The sequence below is a fragment of the Pleurodeles waltl genome, chromosome 6 (genome assembly GCF_031143425.1).
Source record: "Pleurodeles waltl isolate 20211129_DDA chromosome 6, aPleWal1.hap1.20221129, whole genome shotgun sequence".
Classification (NCBI taxonomy): domain Eukaryota; kingdom Metazoa; phylum Chordata; class Amphibia; order Caudata; family Salamandridae; genus Pleurodeles; species Pleurodeles waltl.
This window is the reverse complement of record NC_090445.1, coordinates 1,205,425,547-1,205,447,108: the sequence shown is the minus strand read 5'-3', so window position 1 is coordinate 1,205,447,108 and position 21,562 is coordinate 1,205,425,547. Positions and strand designations below refer to the sequence as shown.

General features: G+C 47.5%; 1 protein-coding gene and 1 long non-coding RNA gene across 4 annotated transcripts in view; one reads left to right on the top strand and one right to left on the bottom strand.

Annotated features, from left to right (window-relative positions):
• LOC138300756 (uncharacterized) overlaps nt 1-21,562 on the bottom strand; it is a 409,302-nt gene that overhangs the window by 60,415 nt on the left and 327,325 nt on the right. For all 3 annotated transcript variants that reach the window (XR_011204999.1, XR_011204998.1, XR_011205000.1), the window contains 2 exons: nt 15,152-15,266; nt 13,794-13,946 (listed from right to left, as the gene is read on the bottom strand). This is a non-coding gene — a long non-coding RNA (uncharacterized lncRNA). The remainder of the gene's footprint in view (nt 1-13,793; nt 13,947-15,151; nt 15,267-21,562) is intronic.
• The window catches only part of SRGN (serglycin), a 130,938-nt gene that overhangs the window by 69,555 nt on the left and 39,821 nt on the right, over nt 1-21,562 (top strand). The gene's annotated exons all lie outside the window — the stretch shown is intronic.

Sequence of the window (21,562 nt, the reverse complement as noted above, 5' to 3'; positions counted from 1 at the left end):
CTTGGCACATGCCAGGTTACCCCACATATTCCTCTTATACAAACAAGTAAGCATATCTTTGTTTTGAATGTAAACTATGACCTAAGACCATTCATAACATCAACTTCTAAATCTATAAATGCTATGAAACAAGTACCTGCAACATATTTGCAAGTATATACAAAGTGCAACATTTTGATGAGCATTACCTAAGAAATTCCCGCCACTTGCACAAATACTTTCATATTAAGACACAGCAGTAATCCTGTAAATATTTAGGAAATCTCACTACTCTATGTGCTGTTGCTATTCAGGACTTGTGACACCGCATTCCCTGTTTCACTTTAGACCACTCCCTTTCTCTTTCACCTTAAACTCCCCACTCCTCACCAGCACAAATCTGTTAGGGTTCCAAATATTGATGGCTGCTGTCTTTACAGCATTCTTAAACAAACTGTAAATTGGTCTTGAGTACTTAGCGCAATCTTTCATGCCTGATCTTAAATATATCCCCAACCTTTACTCGCATTGTCTTCACTGTATGCTTCTTTACAAACAATCACTTCTTTTCTTCCAACTTCAATTTCTCCCTCTCTTTCCAATCATCACATTTATCATCAGTTCCACTGTAACCACTAACCCATGAAGGACACAACATCAAATGTGATTTTCTTCCCCTAAATATTTCACATGGAACTTTGTCAGTAACTGAGGGAGGGGTCTCTCTGTTAATTTCTACTCTCACTGACAGAGAATCTCTCCAACAATTACTATTGACCTTGGCTAACTGTCTAGTCTCTTTGAGTGCCTTTATGAATGTCTACACCATACCATTGGCCTCAGGTTGGTAGACTCCACCTATCCTTTGTTTTATACTATACACTCCTAAGATATCTTCCTTTCCTATTCAAACCAAATATACACCATTATCTGTCAAGATAGAGTTAGGCAAGCTCTCTCTACTGAATATGGCCCTCATTCTGACCTTGGCGGGCGGCGGAGGCCGCCCGCCAAAGTCCCGCCGTCAGGTTACCGTTCCGCGGTCGAAAGACCGCGGCGGTAATTCTGACTTTCCCGCTGGGCTGGCGGGCGGCGCCAGGCCGCCCGCCAGCCCAGCGGGAAAGAGGCTTCCACGATGAAGCCGGCTCGGAATCGAGCCGGCGGAGTGGAAGCTGTGCGACGGGTGCAGTTGCACCCGTCGCGTATTTCACTGTCTGCGCAGCAGACAGTGAAATACATTTAGGGGCCCTCTTACGGGGGCCCCTGCAATGCCCATGCCAGTGGCATGGGCACTGCAGGGGCCCCCAGGGGCCCCGCGACCCCCCCTACCGCCATCCGGATCCCGGCGGTCGGACCGCCGGGATCTGGATTGCGGTAGGGGGGGTCGGAATCCCCTCGGCGGCGCAGCAAGCTGCGCCGCCTTGGAGGATTCAATGGGGCGGCGGTACACTGGCGGGAGCCCGCCAGTGTTGCCGGTCCGACCGCGGCTTTACCGCCGCGGTCGGAATCCCCATTGGAGCACCGCCGGCCTGTCGGCGGTGCTCCCGCGGTCCTCCGCCCTGGCGGTCTTTGACCGCCAGGGTCAGAATGACCGCCTATGTCTTTTAAAATATAATTGTCACATAAGTTTCTACATTGTTGACTCTGCACAATTCTGGCCACTTGGAAGACAACACAATGGCATATTGCTGTTTATCCTTTCATGCTACAGATCCCAACGTGTTAAGCACCACAAGCTGCCAAGATTAGTCTGGTAAATTGCTGGAAACCACTGTTTCTTAGTTTACATGTTTCATCACTCTATATCTGTTGCTGGAATGTGAATGTGCACAAAAGTCAAGAGGTGTTTGGCAAGACAGGGACAATTTGTTTAATTAAACATTACGGCCGGGAGAACAGTTACAGGACCAGGATCTGAGGACAGCCTTAAAGAACATTTATTCTGCTCTGTGTTTTATACACTTCTTTGGGTACAATAAAACAATTACAGCATTCAGTTTGAAGGGAAGAATGTGAACAATTGTCCTGGAGTCATAAATAAGGTATTGATAACAAATGCATGTGGGCCTTGACCTTGCATGAACAGACTGTGGGCCAGCCAGTAACGTGTCCAGATGTCCGGACTGAGGGTGCGTGATCGCTGTTTTTTACTGTGCGCACTGTAATCTGTTTGGCTGCGTGTTCCCAACTTCACGTGGCATCTAATTCTATGATGTGTGGGAATGCACACACCCTTCTGAGCGTATGTGTTTTATGGGGGTCAATCTCCTGGGACCATTGTGGTGTTGCTGTGCCTATCTGTGATCTGAGTTTCCTGTTCATGCATTTGTCTGCTGACTACATGCTGCCCACCTGTGACCTGTCAGTCAGTAAACTCAGGCCTAGGTCTCAGAGCCTGCAAGACCACGTATCTTGGAGTGTGGGTTGATGGAGAGTTCATGTCGGGTGGATTAGCTAACAGTGATGTGATTTTGCTGGTATATATGATTGTGTTAGGGTGCACATCAACATCGATTTTCCCAATATTAATGTAAACTCTTACTATTCTCTTAACCTGAACATCAGTACCTGGCCGCCAAAGTACCTGGCTGCTCAAACTGCATAGGTCTGAATAATACCTAAGTGCCACTGATGCTATGCTTATCAACATAACCCTGACTAAAGATCAATCCTTCCCATTCAGAAATATTCTCTCACCTTCCAAACGTTTCTGCACTCCTTGCTACAATCGGCCTTACTTCTCCATCCTCTTTTAATTTTGTTAGTTACTTCTTTCAGAGTCTAATCTTACGTCATCTCTCCAATCATCCTCACTCTCAACGCCTTCCAATATTTCACAAATATTGATCATTTCCTCTACTTCATCGTCTTCATCATTTTGCACTCCTGGCCTTTAGACCACAAAAAAATTAAAATATTGTAGCATAATAACCCACTTGCAGATCTCACTAGATAGAGAAACAACTCCTTTATTAGTTAATACTTAATTCAATTGTTTGTGGTCACTCTTCACCATGAACCCCCCCACCCAATAAAAACATCTTCAATATGACAAGAGTAATTGATCTTGGCCCACGCAATCCTCTTGAGATGGACATGTTAGTTGTCTTATCAACACCTGTTAATACCTTCACCTTGCCTCCATACAGCTCTAAGACCTTTAGAACTGGCATCTGTTCTTATTGTTAATTTTCACCTGTGGTTAACATTTTGAAGATTTAGGGCTTTTTACAGGTTAGCCTTTATGTTCTTAAACTCAATCTCACACATTTCTGACTAACTAACTTCCCTTTTTCAACAAAAATGTCATTTTTTTAGTACGGTTTGTAAATCTGGGATCACATTTATTTTAACATTTGGTTATTTCTAGAAATTCCCTCTTTATTATCAGGGTTGGGTAACTCACTTATCGTCCTTATCAATTCTTCTTTCGTATGAATCATTTTCTTATTCACCTTATGACCTAAATATATTATTTCTCATTTGTTGAAACTGCACTTGAAGCTTTTCAGAGTGAAACTATTCTCTTAATCTAATCAGCACCTGCATAAGTATCTTGTCATGTTCACTGGTTAAGGCACCAAATGAGCAAGTTACTTACCTGCGATAACACATTTTCTGGTGGATACACTAGCTACCTGTGGATTCCTCCACTAATAAATTCTCCCCATGCGCAGCATTCAACGGAAACTTCTTTCCAGCTCTGCACATCGGCGAGGACGTCACAATTGCCCGACTCCATGCAGCTCCGCCTGAAGTCATCGTAGCAATAAGAGTCCCATGCCGGCGTGCTGACGTCAGTTTACGCCATTTTTTGACGTGCCTTTGAGCCAAATAGGTGAATATTGGCATTCTAAACACCTCCTATCCATATTCAAGAAAACTTTTATAGAAAAGGCAAAAGCCAACAATAGGGTTAATACCAATACATGTCCGCAAACGTTTTGCACCATCATGAATGTATACCAACACATTCAAATAGAACCATATATACAAAAATATCTATAAACATATATCCTCATAATGCATAAACACTCAACAATACATGTACACACCCAAGGAAATCTCGGTATGACCAGACAGACTATGGGGAGGTGGGAGGGACCGTGAGGAATCCACAGGTAGCTAGTGTATCCACCAGAAAAAGCGTTACCGAAGGTGAGTAACTTGCTCTTCTGATGGATACAACTACCTATGGATTCCTCACCTAATGAATAGAGTCCCAAAGCAGTACCGCCTCGGAGGAGGGTGTCTGTCTGGTCACACCAAAAAATCCTGCAGCACAGACCACGCAAAATGGCCATCCCTCCTCCCCTCCGAGTCCAAGCAATAATGCTTTACAAAGGTGTGGAGGGACGCCCAAGTCGCGGCCTTCCAAATGTCCGCCACTGGAACACCTCTAGCCAGGGCCAATGTGGCCGATTTAGCCCTGGTGGAATGGGCTCTTATCCCATCCGGAGAATCTTTCTTCGCCAACAAATAGCATATCTAAATACAAAGAATGACTGACCTGGATAGCGTTCGCTTGTGGACAACCTTCCCCTTCCTCACGTATCCGACAAAGATTTGGTCATCCAATCGGAACTCTCTCGTTCTGTCTATGTAAAAGCTGAGAGCTCTCCTTGGTTCCAGTCGATGGAGCCTCTCCTCCTCCTTAGATGGATGTGGAGGAGGATAGAATGCCGAGAGAGTGATGGACTGTCTCAAATGAAACAGAGTCACCACGTTGGGAGGAAAGCCGCCCTGGTCCTCAGTACCACTTTGTCCTTATGAAAGGTTGTAAAAGGGAGGGTGAACAGAAAGAGCCTGAAGCTCACTTACACGCCTAGCAGACGTGATGGCCGTAAGAAACACAGGGGGTTATTCTAACTTTGGAAGAGGTGTTAATCCGTCCCAAAAGTGACGGAAAAGTGACGGATTTACCACCAGCCGTATTACGAGTCCATTATATCCTATGGAACTCGTAATACGGCTGGTGGTATATCCGTCACTTTACCGTCACTTTTGGGACGGATTAACACTCCTCCAAAGTTAGAATAACCCCCACAGTCTTTAGAACTAAAAACCTTAAAGGGCAAGAATGAAGCGGCTCAAAAGGAGAGCCCATCAAAAATGTTAAGTCCAGATTTAGATCCCACTGGGGTATGAGAAACGGAGTGGGAGGAAACCTATTGGTAAGCCCCTTCAAACACCTCAACACTAAAGGGGATATGAACAAAGAGGGTTGATCAGGAAGACATAAGAAAGCCGAAAGATAGCCCTTGACAGTAGCAACAGCGCAGCCTTGCTGTGCCAAGGACAATGCAAACATCAATATGTCCGGCAAATGGGCTCTTAAGGGATTAATTTGTCTCTCTCCACACCAATCAACGAATCTAGCCCATCTGCCCGTGTAGACAGATTTGGTGGAGTGACGCTGGGCCGATAAAATAACGTCCACCACATCCGGTGGGAGAGAAAAAGAACTCAGGTTGCCCCGTTCAATCTCCAGGCATGAAGGTGCAGGCTCTGGAGGTGGGGGTGTAGAACCCGTCCCTGCGACTGCGAGAGGAGGTCTGTCCTGAAAGGGAGACGGAGCGGAGGACACAGCGAGAGTTGGAGAAGGTCCGTGTACCACACCCTTCTTGGCCAATCTGGAGCTGTTAATATGACTTGGGCCCGGTTTTGGCGAATCTTCCTCAGAACTCGAGGAATCAAGGGTATGGGGGGAAACGCATAAAGCAACTGGGCGTACCAGGACATCTGAAACGCGTCCCCCAACACTCCCTGCATCGGATACTGAAGACTGCAGAACGACGGGCAGTGCAAGTTCTCCTGAGTGGCAAATAGGTCTACCTGGGGAAATCCCCACATCCGAAAGATGTAAAGGACCAGATCTGGATGAAGTCGCCACTCGTGATCGGCGGAGAGGAGCCGACTGAGACTGTCCGCACGCACATTTTGAACCCCGGCCAGATGGTTTGCCATTAAGCAAATCCGAAGTGGAGGCATCCGTTAGCACTCTGGTCACTGGAGGTGGCAACCAGAACGGCTTTCTTTGAGACAGGTTGCCGACCGCAGCCCACCATTGAAAATCCACTGCAGTGTCTCTGGAGATCCTTATCGACTCCTCGAGATCCCCTTTGTGCTGAAACCACTGCCTGCGGAGACACCACTGAAGAGCCCTCATGTGCCAGCGTGCATGAGTGACCAACAGAATGCAAGAAGCGAACAGACCGAGCAAACGAAGGACCTTGAGGTCTGGAACAACCGCTCCTTCTTGAAACATTGGAATCAACGCCTGAATGTCCTGAATCAGCTGTGGCGGAGGAAAGGCTCAATTCAATGTAGTGTCCAGTACTGCCCCTATGAACAGGAGGCATTGAGAGGGCTCCAGATGAGACTTGGGCACGTTTATTGAAAAGCCCAGACTGAACAACAACTGGGTTGTCATCTACAGAAGATGCAGCACAAGCTCCGGAGACTTGGCTTTGATCAACCAATCGTCCAGGTAAGGAAATACTGCTATTCCCTTCCTCCTGAGCTCTGCTACAACCACCGGCATCACCTTCTTGAAGACTCGAGGCGCGGAAGTAAGACCAAATGGAAGGACCGTAAACTGGTAGTGCTGCAACCCTACCACAAAACGGAGATACTTCTTGTGTGACTTGAGAATGGGAATATGAAAATAAGCATCCAGCAAGTCGACAGACACCATCCAATCTTCCTTGTTCAATGCCATAAGCACCTGCGCTAGTGTCAGCATTTTGAATTTCTCCTGTTTGAGGAACCAATTCTAAATCCTCAGGGCCAGGATAGGCCTCAAGCGACCATCCTTTTTGGGGATCAGAAAATACCTTGAATAGCATCCCTTACCCCTCTCTTGCTCTGGAACCAACTCCACTGCACCCTTTGAGAATAGGGATAGAACCTCCTGTTCTAACAACAGAAGATGATCTTCTGAACAAAAGGAAGGATGGGGAGGGAAGGGAGGAGGAATCTCCCGAAAGGGAAGGGCATAGCCTTTCCTTACCACACTGATGACCCAGGAATCAGATGTTATCGACTCCCATATTGGAAGAAAAAGAGACAACCTTCCCCCTACCGGAGACACATGGGACGAAATGGTTAGAGGACTAGGGTTGCTTTCCCTGTTGCATCCCTCCTGAGGAAGAGGAAGAAGAAGGGTGCTGCTGTTTGGTGACCCCTCTAGTGCGGACTCTACCCTGCCCCCTAAATGATCTGTAAGGGAGGCCCGAAGGCTGTTGGGCTGCCTGCTGCTATCTCCCACGAAAGGAAGCCCCTTGTCCAAATACTCTAAGCCACCCCAAGGGACCTAAAAGGGATCGAAACAGCCTGCAGGCCCAAGGATTTTGCTGTTGCCCTACACCCCTTAAAGCGCTCCAACGCAGAGTCAGCTTTACTGCCAAATAATTTAGCACCATCAAAGGGCAAGTCCAAGAGCGTGGCTTGAACATCCGATGAAAACCCAGACGTGCGCAACCAAGCATGACGCCTAGTGGCAATGGAGGTTCCCATGGCTCTAGCAACACAGTCTGCTGACTGGGCATCTGAGAGGAGTCCTTGTAAGTCTTGGGGCATGTCTGTCAACGCTGCTTTAGCTGCATCCATTATTGCATGAATGTATTTGCCCAGGATACACGTAGCGTTAGCTGATTTCAGTGCCATGCTGCAGGAGGAGAAAACCTTCTTGGGAGACTGTTCCATGCGCTTGGACTCCCTGTCAGATGGCACTCCAGGGAAGGAACCAGGAGCAGACCGTGACGAACAGGACGCCTGCACGACCAGACTCTCAGGAGACAGATGTTTGGAAAGAAACTCGGGATCTCCAGGCGCTGATCTGTACTGTCTGGCTACCGACCTGCTCACTGCTGACGAAGAAACGGGCTTCTTCCAAATCGCCACTATGGGATCCATAAGAGCTTCATTAAACGGTAATAATGGATCCGCAATAGCCATGGCAGGATGAAGCACCTCCGTCAGGATATTAGTCTAGACCTGTGCCATTGGAAGTGGGAGCTCAAGGAAATCAGTAGCCTTCCTGATGACGGAATTAAATGATGCTGCCTCTTCAGTATATTCCCCTGGTGAGGCCAAATCCCACTCTGGGGAAGTATCCAGCCCACTGGAGGTATCCAACCCCTGAAGTTCACTCAGGGGCTCTGCAATCTCCCCTTCCTCAAGGAGCTGTTGTTGGTACTCCCTCTCCTCCAACAACCTGAGGGCCTTTCTCCGGGACCACAATTTCGCCTCCAGCCCCGGCGTCGACAAGGAGTGGACCGACGTCAGAGAACGGCGCCGAGAAGGCGTCACCACAGGATCTCTGGACCCCTCCGATGCCGGTGATGGATCCATCGGCGCCGTGGACACTCGATCTTCACCCACTGACACCATTCTACTTTGAAATGCCTCCTTCTGAATGGACACCGGCGTCGAAGGTCTTTCTATCGACGTCGATGGCAGCACCGTCGGCACCGGCGCCGGGCTAGTGTCTCCTGCCGGACAGAATGGCATGAACGGCGTCAGCCTGTACGAGCTGGAACGCCTAAATTAAATGCCAAGGGACCAGTGGGGCCAGCCGGCGCACCACCTCCCGGCGCAATGCTCTGGAACATGGCAAACATGGTATTGAGGAATGCCGCCGGATCCGTCCCCGGAGCAGGGAAGGCAGGATACTCATGAGGAGCCGAAGCCGGACTCGAATCCTGAACAACCGGATGCGCCGGAGATGAGTGATGACTCCGAGGCTCCACCACTTCAAAGACCGCCGGCGCTGGTGAAGATTCTGACGTCAAAGGTCGCGGAGACACCGTCAGGCTGACCTCCCGGGACTTATGACGCCGGGCAGACGTCGACCTCGACCTATGGTGCCTCCTCTTCTCCTTCTTGGCTTTCGCTAAGAATAATTTGGCCTCACACTCCTTCAGAGCTTTGGGTTTCATTTTTTGGCATGAACCACACTCCTGGATGTCATGGTCCGAGCTTAGGCACCATAGACAATCGTTATGCGGGTCAGTAACAGACATTCGACCTCCGCATTCCCTGCAGGGCTTGAACCCTGACTTCTTCGGAGCAGACATCTCAAAGAAACACAAAGTATCCCTCTTGACAGCAAACGATACATGAGCTGGAGAAATAACCGTTATCGAAGGCACAGAAAAAAGGGAACTGACGTCAGCACGCCGGTGAGGGCCTCTTATTGGCACGATGACGTCAGGCGGAGCCGCGTGGAGTCGGGCAATTGTGACGTCCTCGCCGACGTGCAGAGCTGGAAAGAAGTTTCCGTTGAATGCTGCGCATGGGGATAATTCATTAGTTGAGGAATCCACAGGTAGTTGTATCCATCAGAAAACAGAATGTCATCCAGATATAATTTTATCCTTGGAATACCCCTCAGCACTTGCTCCACAGATTTCTGAAAAACATAGGCCAAAGAAATAAGTCCAAACTGCATCCATAGGTTACTGACCACTCCAAATGTAGTAATAAATGAGGTTAGATCATTAGATTGCTCATGGAATTTGGTCTGGTGGTATGCTGAAGATAGGTTTAACGTTGAAAAACTCTTAGTTGCTTTCAATGAGGATAACTTCTTCAAAATTCTCGTTTGTGGATAGCTGTCAACCTTTACATCCTTTTTCAGATTTCTATGATTGATGCCCAACCTCACATTACTTGTGGCATCATGTAAAATGATAGATGGGGCCAATCAATGCGTATCTTTTATTGCTTCAATTTACCTAGAGTTCTTAATTTTTGTAACTCTGCCCACACTGTGCCCTTTACTGGAAATGGGACTCCTCTTACTTTTCTCACAACAGTTTCAACTGGGTCTTTTAACAATTTTGAAAGTATATCCTCTTAGAAACTCAAGTTGATCACTGAATACTTCATGGAATTTATCATTTTGTTATTTACACCCTCATTGTTTTCCACTTTGCTAAAATCTACCATGTTTCCTAATCTTTTAGCAGGTTCACTGATAGGATTCAACATTAATCACTTTTCTTTTTGATGAATCAACCTAATAATGCTTTCAATTTTAGTGGATACATCAGAGGTCTTCAAACTTTTTGATGCCAAGACCCCCTCATCAAACCTTTTTAGGCAGAAGGACCCCCTCCTGACAAACATTTCTAGAACTTGGTACTCCTCATCGTTGTCAACCATAAACGCTCCTAATTCCCACAGCGAATATTTTTTACGGTGAATAAATTATATTAAACAGTGTTTAGCAAACCAAAGGTTTGTGGGTGGCTCCTGGTTATGTTGGTTTGCTGCTGTTGGCTTCAGTCATGTTTGGGGGGTTGTTGGAGGGCCTTGAGAGTTTGAGCATAGACAGCCATATGATAACGCTTCCCGACCCGGTGGTATAACATCCTGTGCTGTGCTCCATGCAACATGGGGCTTAATTAATGTGTGCACCTGCGACACACTGCTTTATTCTTGGCTGCTGACTGGGAGTGAGACCTGGCCTAATTGCAAGGGTGCAGCCATATGATGAGGCAGGCACTACCTGGGAGGGAGAGCAGCTGTGGCAGCAGCTAGCACAGTGCTGTAGGACAGTGCATATCTGCACAACCTAAAGGTGGAGTGCCCCTCACTTTAAAAAACACATATACAGGGTTTAATTTAGCCCAAGTTCAAGTAAGTGGTTGTGCATTGTCAAGTGAGGCATGCACCAAACTGGAGGCAGAGGCAGCAGCTCAAAAAAGAAACATATCTGTTGCTTGCCGCGTAGGTTGAGTGATACTCAGCTGTGGCCAGACTGTTGCAGCCCGAGCGGTTGGGCCCTCAGGCCAACGCAACCAGTGCTAGCTATATTGTATGAGTAAACTGTACTCACTGAGGCATTAGTGCAGTGCAGTGCTCCAATTCTTGTCAACCTCCCACCATCTGCACAGGAATGGGCAGCCAGACCATCCAGCTGTTGAAGTGCATTAAACAAACTATGGGAACTGTGATGCTGCATGCTAAAGGGGTGGTGTCAGTGAGCGTGAGGGTGGGGGTCAAAGATGGGGCTAAAACAAACTATTCTGTACGTTTTTCAGGTCTCTCACCGTCAGGTAGCTACATATAAAATAACACACAGCTTAAAATAAAAATCAATATAAAACATTGTTACTCATTGGGAAATGCACTATAGTACGTTATGAAACCTCTTTTAGTTAAAGCACTGCAGTCATCTGTGTGTAACCAGCCAGCCACACAATTAAATCTTGGGTGGTGCATTTGAAAATAGTGACTATTGCATTTTTAGTGCTGCAAGGTCATAACCTGTGACAGAAAGCACGGTGAATATGTAAATCATTATTTTAAACTTTATTACACGCAGTATAAAATAGATTGCTACAAAATGCCTTAAACTTTTTACGATAAAATGGTGCTTCCAAAATATAGATTTTAGCAATACCCAGACTTTAACTTAACTGCCTCTTCAACACCTACTAGGTGTAGTAAGCACTATGTAAATACAATTACAATTAAAAGCAGTCACATCACAGCTCAGTTGTTAACTGCACTACCACTCAAAAAGAATACATCTTTGTTATTACAAAGATTTGATCAATTAAAGCCAGTACTGGCTCCCAAGCATCCTTTACATTTGCAAATTAAATCGTAGATCACACTTGCATTTCTTTCAGGCAGCAGAGACTCTGGTAGGAAGTTGTTTACCCATGTGCCTGGCTTTGGTTACACAGCAAAGGACCTTCCCTGAATGACACTTTAGTTGAAGCATTAAAGTATGGGAATGAACTACTCTGGGCAGTTGTCTTTTTCTGAAAAGTAGGGGAACAGTTTTTCATAAATCCTTTTTGTGCTGACAATAAGACTGCTCCCCTCTTCCCATGACTCCACGCCCCGTGGGTCACGTTCCACAGATTACAGACCTCTGGGATTCGTATATATTCTCTGCAGTGAGCCTTTTCTTATATTGTAGTTCACCATGGAAATATCCTTCCAGCGTTATAGGTCTACCCCCATGAGCTAGTGGCCTGATGTCTGATTATAACAGTTTGGTTGATTTCTCAAAGGTCTCAAAGTAGAAGTCTCTAGGAATTAACGTTATCTCGGCCCAGAATCAAATAGCATTCAAACATCAACACCAGCCACTCTTAGTACATCTTTACGACCACAGTCTAAATTTCCTGTTGAACCTTCCCTCTCCACAAGAAAGAGACCCAAGTCGGTGGTCACTAGACCACCTCTCGAGAAAGGGAGTCAGAAGGTTTTTTTTGTATAGGGGATATACTCTCCCAAAGTAATTGGAGTATCCCACACACAGGAGTATACTCAAAGTTAGATACACAGAGAAGTACATCCTGTTTAAGTCAACCAAAAGGTTTTCTTTGTTGGACCATCATATACTTCATTAGTTGCATGCTTCCTCACCGGGTCTCATCCTGGTCCCTAAAAACCAGGATGGATTCAACCATATTCTAAGGAGCACTTTTGATGTTATCACAGCCGGGTTCTTGGGGAGAAGATAAAAACACCTTGAACAGTCAAGGTATCCCTTTAATATTGGTGTTCAGGTATATCTAAAAGCAAATAGGGGGTGGGGGTAAAATAGAGCTATAATGGTCCTTACACAATTGAATTATCAACATGCTTCAGATCTATTTTGTTAGGCCTCTTGGATCCAGGGCTTTTGTCAAGACTAGCAAGATGCCCCGGAATTTATCTCATGTCAACAGGTCTAATCAAATGGGACAAACAACATACAACATTGAATCATGCAGTTATAGAGTCTGGGAATCATATTATAGAAGAGGAGGGGGGAGAATCCCCCTAGCGGCACACAATTGTCAAGGGTGCCATGTTGCCTCTGGAACCTATTCTTGTTGACGAGTCAGTAGGAGAACGGGGGCAAATAGGCTCCAGAGTCTGCATAGCACACTTGACAATTGTGTGACTACAGGAGCATGACCCTCCCCTCCTCTCATGTGGCATAATATGTTTCACAAGTAGGAAATTAATCTCAACCACTGGTAATCTGTCAGGCAGCATTCCAGTCAATTGTGTTTGCCCACAAGGCTACTTCTGAAAGAGATAACCCATAAGGAAATCAGACTTGGTCCTGCTGTTATAGAAAACTAGCAGGTCACATAAGCACTCCAAGTTTGATCAGCTTCCTGGGCAGGCTTCATTTAGGTGCATGACTGAAATGGCATTGAATGGGATTGACCTATATAAGGAAAGTGCTGCAGTGTGTGATTTTCACGCAAGGTGGAGTAGCTGAGAGATTCAGTAGAACACAAGAGTGATTGTTGCGGAGAGTGTAAAAATAGATGTAGGTTTTGCCAAGAAACCACAGATGATAAGTGAAACAATTTTACTCAGGTTATAACTTACAATGTGACCGCAGGTGACATTTGTTATAATCTAACATGTAACACCAAAAAAAATGGCAAATGCACATTGAAGCAACAACAGTTTTCCCTCAAGAGATCCAGTAGGAACAACAAACCTTCTGTAAAACACAAAATGACAATATGAGTAAAAATGTAAATAACAGTATGCCCTGTAAGAATGACTTTCTGCCGCCAGTAACATTAAGCATGTTAAGTTGCCCATTGGATAGTTATTTTTTTGCGGTAATGTCACCTATACCTATGTACCAACAAATATAACAGGAGGGCTTATATTCATTAAAGAATAGATCAGTTTGTACGTCACTTTCCTCCACCACCTTGTCTGCATTTGTGGAATTAAATACCTGCAGCAAAACACTAACAGAAGTTGGTATGGCAACCAATCAGGTGTAAATGACATTGGTGGTGCTTTTCATATTTGTCATGCAAAAGTCTAACCTGTTGAGAATATTCTGTGCTAGGTAGGTCCATATGTTTTTAGGTAGATGCAGTAAAGGTGCTGGGGGCCCTCGGTCCCTCTCGACCCCACTCGGACATGACCAAACACACTCCAAGCAGCGCACTCAGCACAAAGGCACCTTGTAGTATGATCTGGAAAAGAAACAAGTATGATTATTCTCGCAAGTAACATGCACATGCTCCCACTTTTCTTGTACTGATTTCATGACTACCAGATTATTGTCTTTTCCTTTTGCTATTATTTCTGCTGGTTCAGGGGGACGATTCGGGGATTCTAACCACATCTTGGCACCGGGGTTCTTGTCAGTGGAGCCAAAGCCTCCCTCCCTTCGCACAGTAAGAAGGGTTACGGTAGTCCCATTTTTTACTATTCCTCCCTACACTGGAATGATCACAATTTGAGCAATTCTGTCTCCAACTTGTATTATCAAATCAGCATCCCCACTATTCAATAGTATCACTTTTATCTCTTCTTGATAGTCTGCATCTATAACTCCCCCAAGATCTGAATACCCCTGAGTGCCAGCCCAGATCGAGGAGCAACTAATCCAAACTGTTTTGAAGGAATCTGTATCCCAACTCCTGTTTCAATGGGTACCATATCTCTTGGTTTTAGTCTGTACATATTCAAAGTATGCAAATCAAGACCTGCAGCCTCTGGTGTTGCTCGGTACGGAGCTAAAGCTCCTGTCTTTGTCTCCCAATATGTAATAGTATTGGTTGCCACATGGAGTTGTATTTGCAACGCTGCAGTTAACATTCACATCAAAGGGGTCTCTGCTTTGTCAAAGGTCTATTGTTTCAGTATCTGTAATGCTACATTTCTCCAATTTTTCATTGATCCATCTGACAATTTCCTCAACTGAGACTTCAACAATCCATCATTCTCTCAATCAATCCTACAGCTTGTGGGTAATATGGGATATAATATGATAAATCCACTCTATATTGTGCTGTGAACAGTAGTCTTGTACCAACTTACCTTTAAAATGGGATACTTTATTCACTTTGAATCTGAAGTGGAAATTCATAATACAAAATCAACAAATCTAGTGTTTTAATGATATTGGACTGGGTAGCACGCTTGCATAGATACATTATCAAATAGCTAGAATAAGTATTGACATACTGTACATGCATATTGACATCCTCGACTAATTGGCATTGGTCTGATGTAATCAATTGACCATATCTGTCCCGGCAACATTCCTCTCTCTAGTTGGCCCCTGACTGAATGCGGAACAGATCTCCTCTGAGTGTGTTGACAAATAGGAAATTAAATAATCACCATTTTAATCAAGCCTAGGGGAATGTGAATCACTCTAATCTCTGCCCACCTGTTAGTGGCCTTCTCTCCAAGGTGTCCATATTTTTGGTGTGCCCACTTAGCCATCCCCACCAAGTCAGAACCATGTGTCGCCACTTCTGCTTCATAGATTTTTGCTTTTTCGTCTGCAAGTGAATTAAACCATCATTCTAGTGAGTCAGTGCGACAGTGGGCATTTACATGGTATACACTGACTACTTTGCTATAACATTTCCCAAATTTCCTGCCACAACTCTTTGCCCTACACCTCCTTAGAATGTATTTGCCAGACATGTGCATGCCACATGGGGAGCCAGGTAGTTAGCCCATTGGTGGTAGACCAAGAATAGGTATAAATGTGACATATTCCAGGTAATTCTTATTTTAAGACTTGATACACAGCATACAATTCTACATATTGACTGCTCTTTCCTTCTCCAGTAGTGGAAAGCAGATTGTTTGTTACTGGGTTGTATGGCACTGCCTTCCAATGTCTCTTGGCCCCCACATACTTTTCTTAACCCATCAGTGAACCATACATGCTTCCTGTGCTCACGGGACAAGGACTTGAACAGCTCACCCCACTTCACTGGTGACTCTCTTATCTTTGGCACCTCCTGGAACACCTCCTCATCCTCCAAGGGGGCCTGTGCCAACTTTTCATGCAGGGATGTGGTTCTCGTTGGTCCCACCCAGGCCCTGTCCTATATGTACCATTTCCAGTTTTTTTATTTATTATTATTTATTTATATATTTATATAAACAACATACAACAGAAATATAAAGTTACCTCTTCTGCCCTTACAGCTATAAATCAAAGCAGTTACTTTTATAATGGGTCTTCGGCACTCCAAGCATTAGCCATGCCACAAGTCTCAAGACAGTACCAAATGTCTGTATACCAGCAGTCCCCTGCCGAGTGGACTCAGCAGGCCGTCAAGTCCAAGGGCAGGCCTCTAAACACATGTGGCAGAGAGGAAGAACAGAAACCCCAAAAGAGTAGGAGAGAAAAAGCCGGGGGAGCAAGCAACACTCTCAGCATCCATTCCGTGCAACCGCAGCCTATAGAAGTGGGAACAGCACTCAATATATCAAGATACACATCCGCAACAGACTCCTCAGACAGACGCACATTCAAGGTAAGATCGAAGAGGCGCCCAGATGTCCCGTGGCCTGGATCCAACTGGTGTCAGCTCCCAGCAGTTTGTTAATTGCTCCTGGCAGAACACGGCATCTCGCAGCCAATCTGAGATCTGAGGAGACCGAGCCCGGCCATAATAAATTGCCACCCTGCGTTTAGCCAGCAGCAACCTCATGCCAACCAGACGTCGCACTGTAGTCTGCACTCCATTCACCCTGCCCAGCAGCACCATCAAGGGAGACGGAGGAATCTCCAGCCCAATCATCTCAGAGAGTGCACAAAAAACCTTCCTCCAATAGGCATACACTTCCGGACAGGTCCACGCCAAGTGCAAAAAATCAGCAGCAGAGGCCCGGCATCTTGCACAGGTATCATCCGTTCACAGCCCCATAATGCATAAGCTTTGAGGGGTATAATATAAACGGTGCAAAAACTTAAAGTGTATAAGGCGCAACCTGTAGTTAGGTGACAACTCCTTCATATGCGCACAGCACGCCCTCCAGGTATCCTCTGTAATCTTCTCCCCCACATCCGCCGCCCACTTCACCCTTACAGACAGACCTGTCCCCTCCCCCTGCTCCTGCACACAACCATACAGCTTTGTGATAAGCCTCTTTGGCGACCACGCACTCCACAACACTTCCAGTGCGCGGCAAGACATCGGGGTCGCAGGCAAGCCTGGGTAGCGAGCACGCAGCATAGCACATATCCGCAACACATAAAAACGGTGGAGCGCAGTGGCAGGCCTATCCCCCAGGATCTTCTCCGGGGACACCAACCTGCCATCAACAAACCAATCATCGAGGGTTATCAAATCGAAGGCCCGAAGGAAATTCCGGAGCTGCGAGTCCTGAAACATCACCTCATCCCCAGCAGCCGCCACGTGCATAGACGGCGCAAACGGCACATTCGTCCCAGAAGCCTTCAGTAAGATCGACCAGGCCCAGACCGTAGAGGCCACCGTATCAATGCCTCGAGGGCGAGCCCTGTCCAAGTTTCCCAGCACTCGCTCAAGTCCGTCAGGCCACACCGCATCACTTTCGGGAGCTAGGTGCGGCAAATAACGGATCGGCCTGATCCAATAGTACGCAAACAGGGCCTGCGCGCAGTGATAATAAAGCTCTAAATCAGGGGCCGCGAGTCCTCCTAACGCAAATGGTAACACTAGTGTTTTCCAGGCTATGCGAGGCTGACCCCCGCCCATACCAGTCGAATCAGCGCAGAACGAAGGCGCTGCAAAAAAACAGCCGTAAGCACCAGCGGTAGGTTAATGAACAAATACAAAAATTTAGGCAGTACAAGCATCTTAGCCACCGCAATCCGCCCAGTCAGGGACAATGGCAATGAACGCCATGCTGTAATTCTGTCTTCTATCCAAGTCATGGCTTTACCATAATTGGCAAGCCAGAGCGCCTCAACATCACAGCTCAGCCAAAGGCCTAAATATTTAACAGGCCCATCCGCCCATATAATAGGATAGTGGGAACGGCATACTGCCGTTCCAGACAATAGAGGTAACACGACAGACTTAGCCCAATTTATCGCCACTCCAGAGATACCTCCAAATCTGACAATCTCATCCAATAGCACGTCTAAGTTGTGTGCAGGGTCACGTACATACAGCGCCACGTCATCAGCATACATGGAGATCAGAATCGCTCTCTGATGAAACGGCAGCCCCCGCATACTATGGTGCTGTCGCAAACAGGCCGCCAGCGGCTCCATCGCGATCGCAAAAAGCAATGGCGACAGTGGGCATCCCTGCCTAGTGCCACACGCCACCGCAAAGGGCTCCGACACACATCCGTTCACCCGTAGGCGAGCCACTGGCTGCGCATATAACAAACGTATCCAGTTCACAAAACGCCTGCTCATTCCCACTCTCTCAAGAAGCGCAAACAGATATTGCCACAGCAATGAATCAAACGCCTTAGTAGCGTCTAAGAACACCGCCACAGCCACAGCCACATCATCGACGGAAACTGAGCCAGCAACGGCAAAAAACGTGTGCAAATTATGTGCTGTGGACCGTCCCGGAATAAACCCGGACTGATCCGGCAGCACCAGTCTCGTCATAAGAGGTTGCAGCCCTGCCGCGATCATTTTAGCCAATATCTTGTTGTCAATGTTGATCATCGATAGGGGCCGGTACGAATCACAGCTAACTGCAGCCTTACCAGGCTTAAGAACCGTAACAATAAGTGCTTGCGCAGAGAGGCCCGGAGGACTCCGTTCTGTAGGGCCTCATCGTACACTTCTAATAGATAGGGCGTCAAAATGTCAGCATATTCTTTATAAAACGCTGAGTCAACCCATCCAACCCAGGGGCCTTGTCCCCCGGAAGGCTCCGAATTGCAGCCTTCACCTCTTCTATAGTAAAGGGAACATCAAAATATTCCCTATGCGCCCTGTCGAACCAGAGGAGACTAATGTCAGAGAAATATCCCTGAATCACCTCCACAGGAACCGCAGAGGGAGCAGAATAAAGATCCTGAAAGAATGTAGTGAAGACCCTCAAAACCTCAGACGTACCCGTCACTCGCTCCCCACTCGGATCATCCATTTCGGTCACGTAACTACTAGCCCACGGCCTGCGTAGTAGATTCGCTAAGGTGCGTCCAGCTCTGTCACCCTCTCCGTAGTGCCTGGCCCATGCAAATTTCCCTAAAAAATGTAATTCTCTCAGAGACGTTTCTTCATACGCGGAGACTGCAGCCCTCAAGGCCGCCAATTTATCTCCGGACCAGTCCAACACTAGCCGAGCCTCCAGGTCCGCAATCTGGCCCTCCAACTCAGCCAGCTCACGGTGCAGTGCACGCAACACACTGTGCTGCTTTGAAATGCATATCCCGCGTACAAACACCTTAAAGGCTTCCCACAGCGTACCAGCAGACTCTACCGTGCCAGCATTCTGTTCAAAATAAAGATTAATGTCACGGCGCAATTCCTCACAGAACAACTCATTTCTAAGTGCCCCAAGTGGAAGCCTCCACATATAAGTCTGAGCAGGCCTGCCAGGTAGCTCTACTCACACCGGGGAGTGATCGGACAGCGTGCGTGCCAGATGATCAGCCGAGCGGGTCCATAAAGCCACATCGCGTGAGCCTATCCAGCGGTCAAGGCGCGACCAACTATTATGCACATAATTAACACAAGTACCTTCCCGGACCGCAGGGTGCCTCATCCGCCACAAGTCCACCAACTACGCATCCTCCATAATCGCAGACAGGACGCAAGCAGCAGCAGTACGCTGCACCTGAGCTGTGCTTTCTCTATCTAGAATGGGATCAAGGGTCACATTGAAGTCTCCTCCCCATAACACAGTTCCTTCCCCCAGAGACTCAACCAATCGCCAGACCTCACTGAAGAACTCAGGATCATCCGAATTAGGACCGTACACCGACGTGAAGCAGCACGGCTTATCCATCAACACTCCGCTAAGCAGAACATACCGCCCCAATGGGTCGACAATCACCTTACGAGTACACCACTGTAACCCCTTTCGTATCAAAATCGCTACACACCTAGCATAATGCGAGTACACAGAGCCGTGGCATTCCCCAATCCATCCCGCCTTTAAGTAATGCAAAGTGTTCTCCACTAGGTGTGTCTCCTGTAGCATGCATATATCTATATTCTGCCTTTTGACATAAGCCGACATAACGCACTTTCCGTCTGTCATTCAAGCCACGCACATTTCATGTTAAGCAACAAATCTGAGACGCTCTCATTGATGTCATCCCCGCTCCCCAGCGGACATAGAGCACAACGCTATCGCTCCTCCACCCTGGCCTACCCCTCGCAGCCACAGAACACAGAAAGAAAAACAGAAAAGCACATAGTGCAACAACCCCAGGATCCCCCCCACCCCCCACCCACACAGACCCCCCAAACGAGTCAAATGCAAAGCCCTCCCCCCCAAAAACCACAGTTACCCAAATATGTAAATAGTGGGGACTCATCCAGAGGACGGAAGCTAACCGCCCAACCAGCCTAGTATCGGGCAGGGAGGGCAGGCAAGGGGCCCAGCACAAAAGGAGTGTCTTCAGGACGAGCGGCACAAAAATATCTCACAGCCAAATGCAGCGGCTCATTCTGCTAGACGATGTCTATGTCGATTAGTCATTATCACTCAGCGACTCTCGCTCTGCAGCACGATCATCTGCAGGCACCGCCTCAGACCTCCGAGGAAGAGACTTGGCATATCTCGCCGCCAGCTTCGGATCCGTAAAGAATTGAAGAGACCCGCCATGTTGCACCTTTAGCTTCGCCGGGTATATGAGAGAGAACCTAGCAGCCGTTTGGGCCAGCGAGCGATTCACCGGCAAGAACACCCTACGCGCCACCTGCACGCCAGGGGTGTAGTCTGGAAAGAAATTCAGTTCAGTGTTTTTATAGACCACCGGGCAGCGCTCCCTGGCTAGTCGCAGAATCGTGTCTCGGTCCCGATAATTTAGGAGCTGAATGATGATAGGGCGCGGGGGAGTCCCAGGCGGGGGCCACGGCCCCAGCGGTCTATGCGCTCTCTCCTCTACCAGCAGGCGGGACAGCTGGCCGGGGAAAAGATCAGACAGCATTCCCTCCACAAAATCCTCCATTCTGCACATGTCTGTGGACTCAGGAAGTCCTATCAGCCTAAGGTTATTCCGGCACGACCGGGCTTCCAAATCTTAATTTTTTGCCCGGATGACCTCCAGGACTCTCTCCATGCGCAGCAACTGTTCACTCTCACCTCGCTGCGTGTCCTCCAGCCCGGAAGTACGCGCCTCCAACTGGTCAAGGCGGGAGTCATGCTCGTCCACCTGAGTTTTAATGCGATCAAGTTGCTCCGTCACATGATCTAGCTTCCCATCTATGCCAGCGAGACTGGTTTTTGAGTCCAGAAACATAGCCTTGACTGATCCGTCTGAAGGCCCCTCATCCATCGCAGGCTCCTCCGACTGAGCAGCAGGTGCACCCCCTTCCATCGGCCCCCCTCAAATGAGAGCTTAGCCTGTCTCTGCTCCGCCTTCCCCATCACTCAGTCAGTAGGTCGTCGCAGAATACACACCACTAACCTCCTTAGGGGTCCAATAAAGGAAGCCAGATATTCAGCCTACTGTCACAAATTCCACCAGGCTCCTGCTAATCAGCTCTATCCTGTACCAGCGGCAATGTTAACCTCACAAATGTCCAACACCAGGCAGGCCGCTGAACCAACGGCACCCGGCCAGAGCACCACTGCGCCAGTCCTCGCTCCGGTCCTCTCCTCCACCACCACCGTACCTCCAGGCCCCGGCCACAATCCCGTCCTCTCCGTTG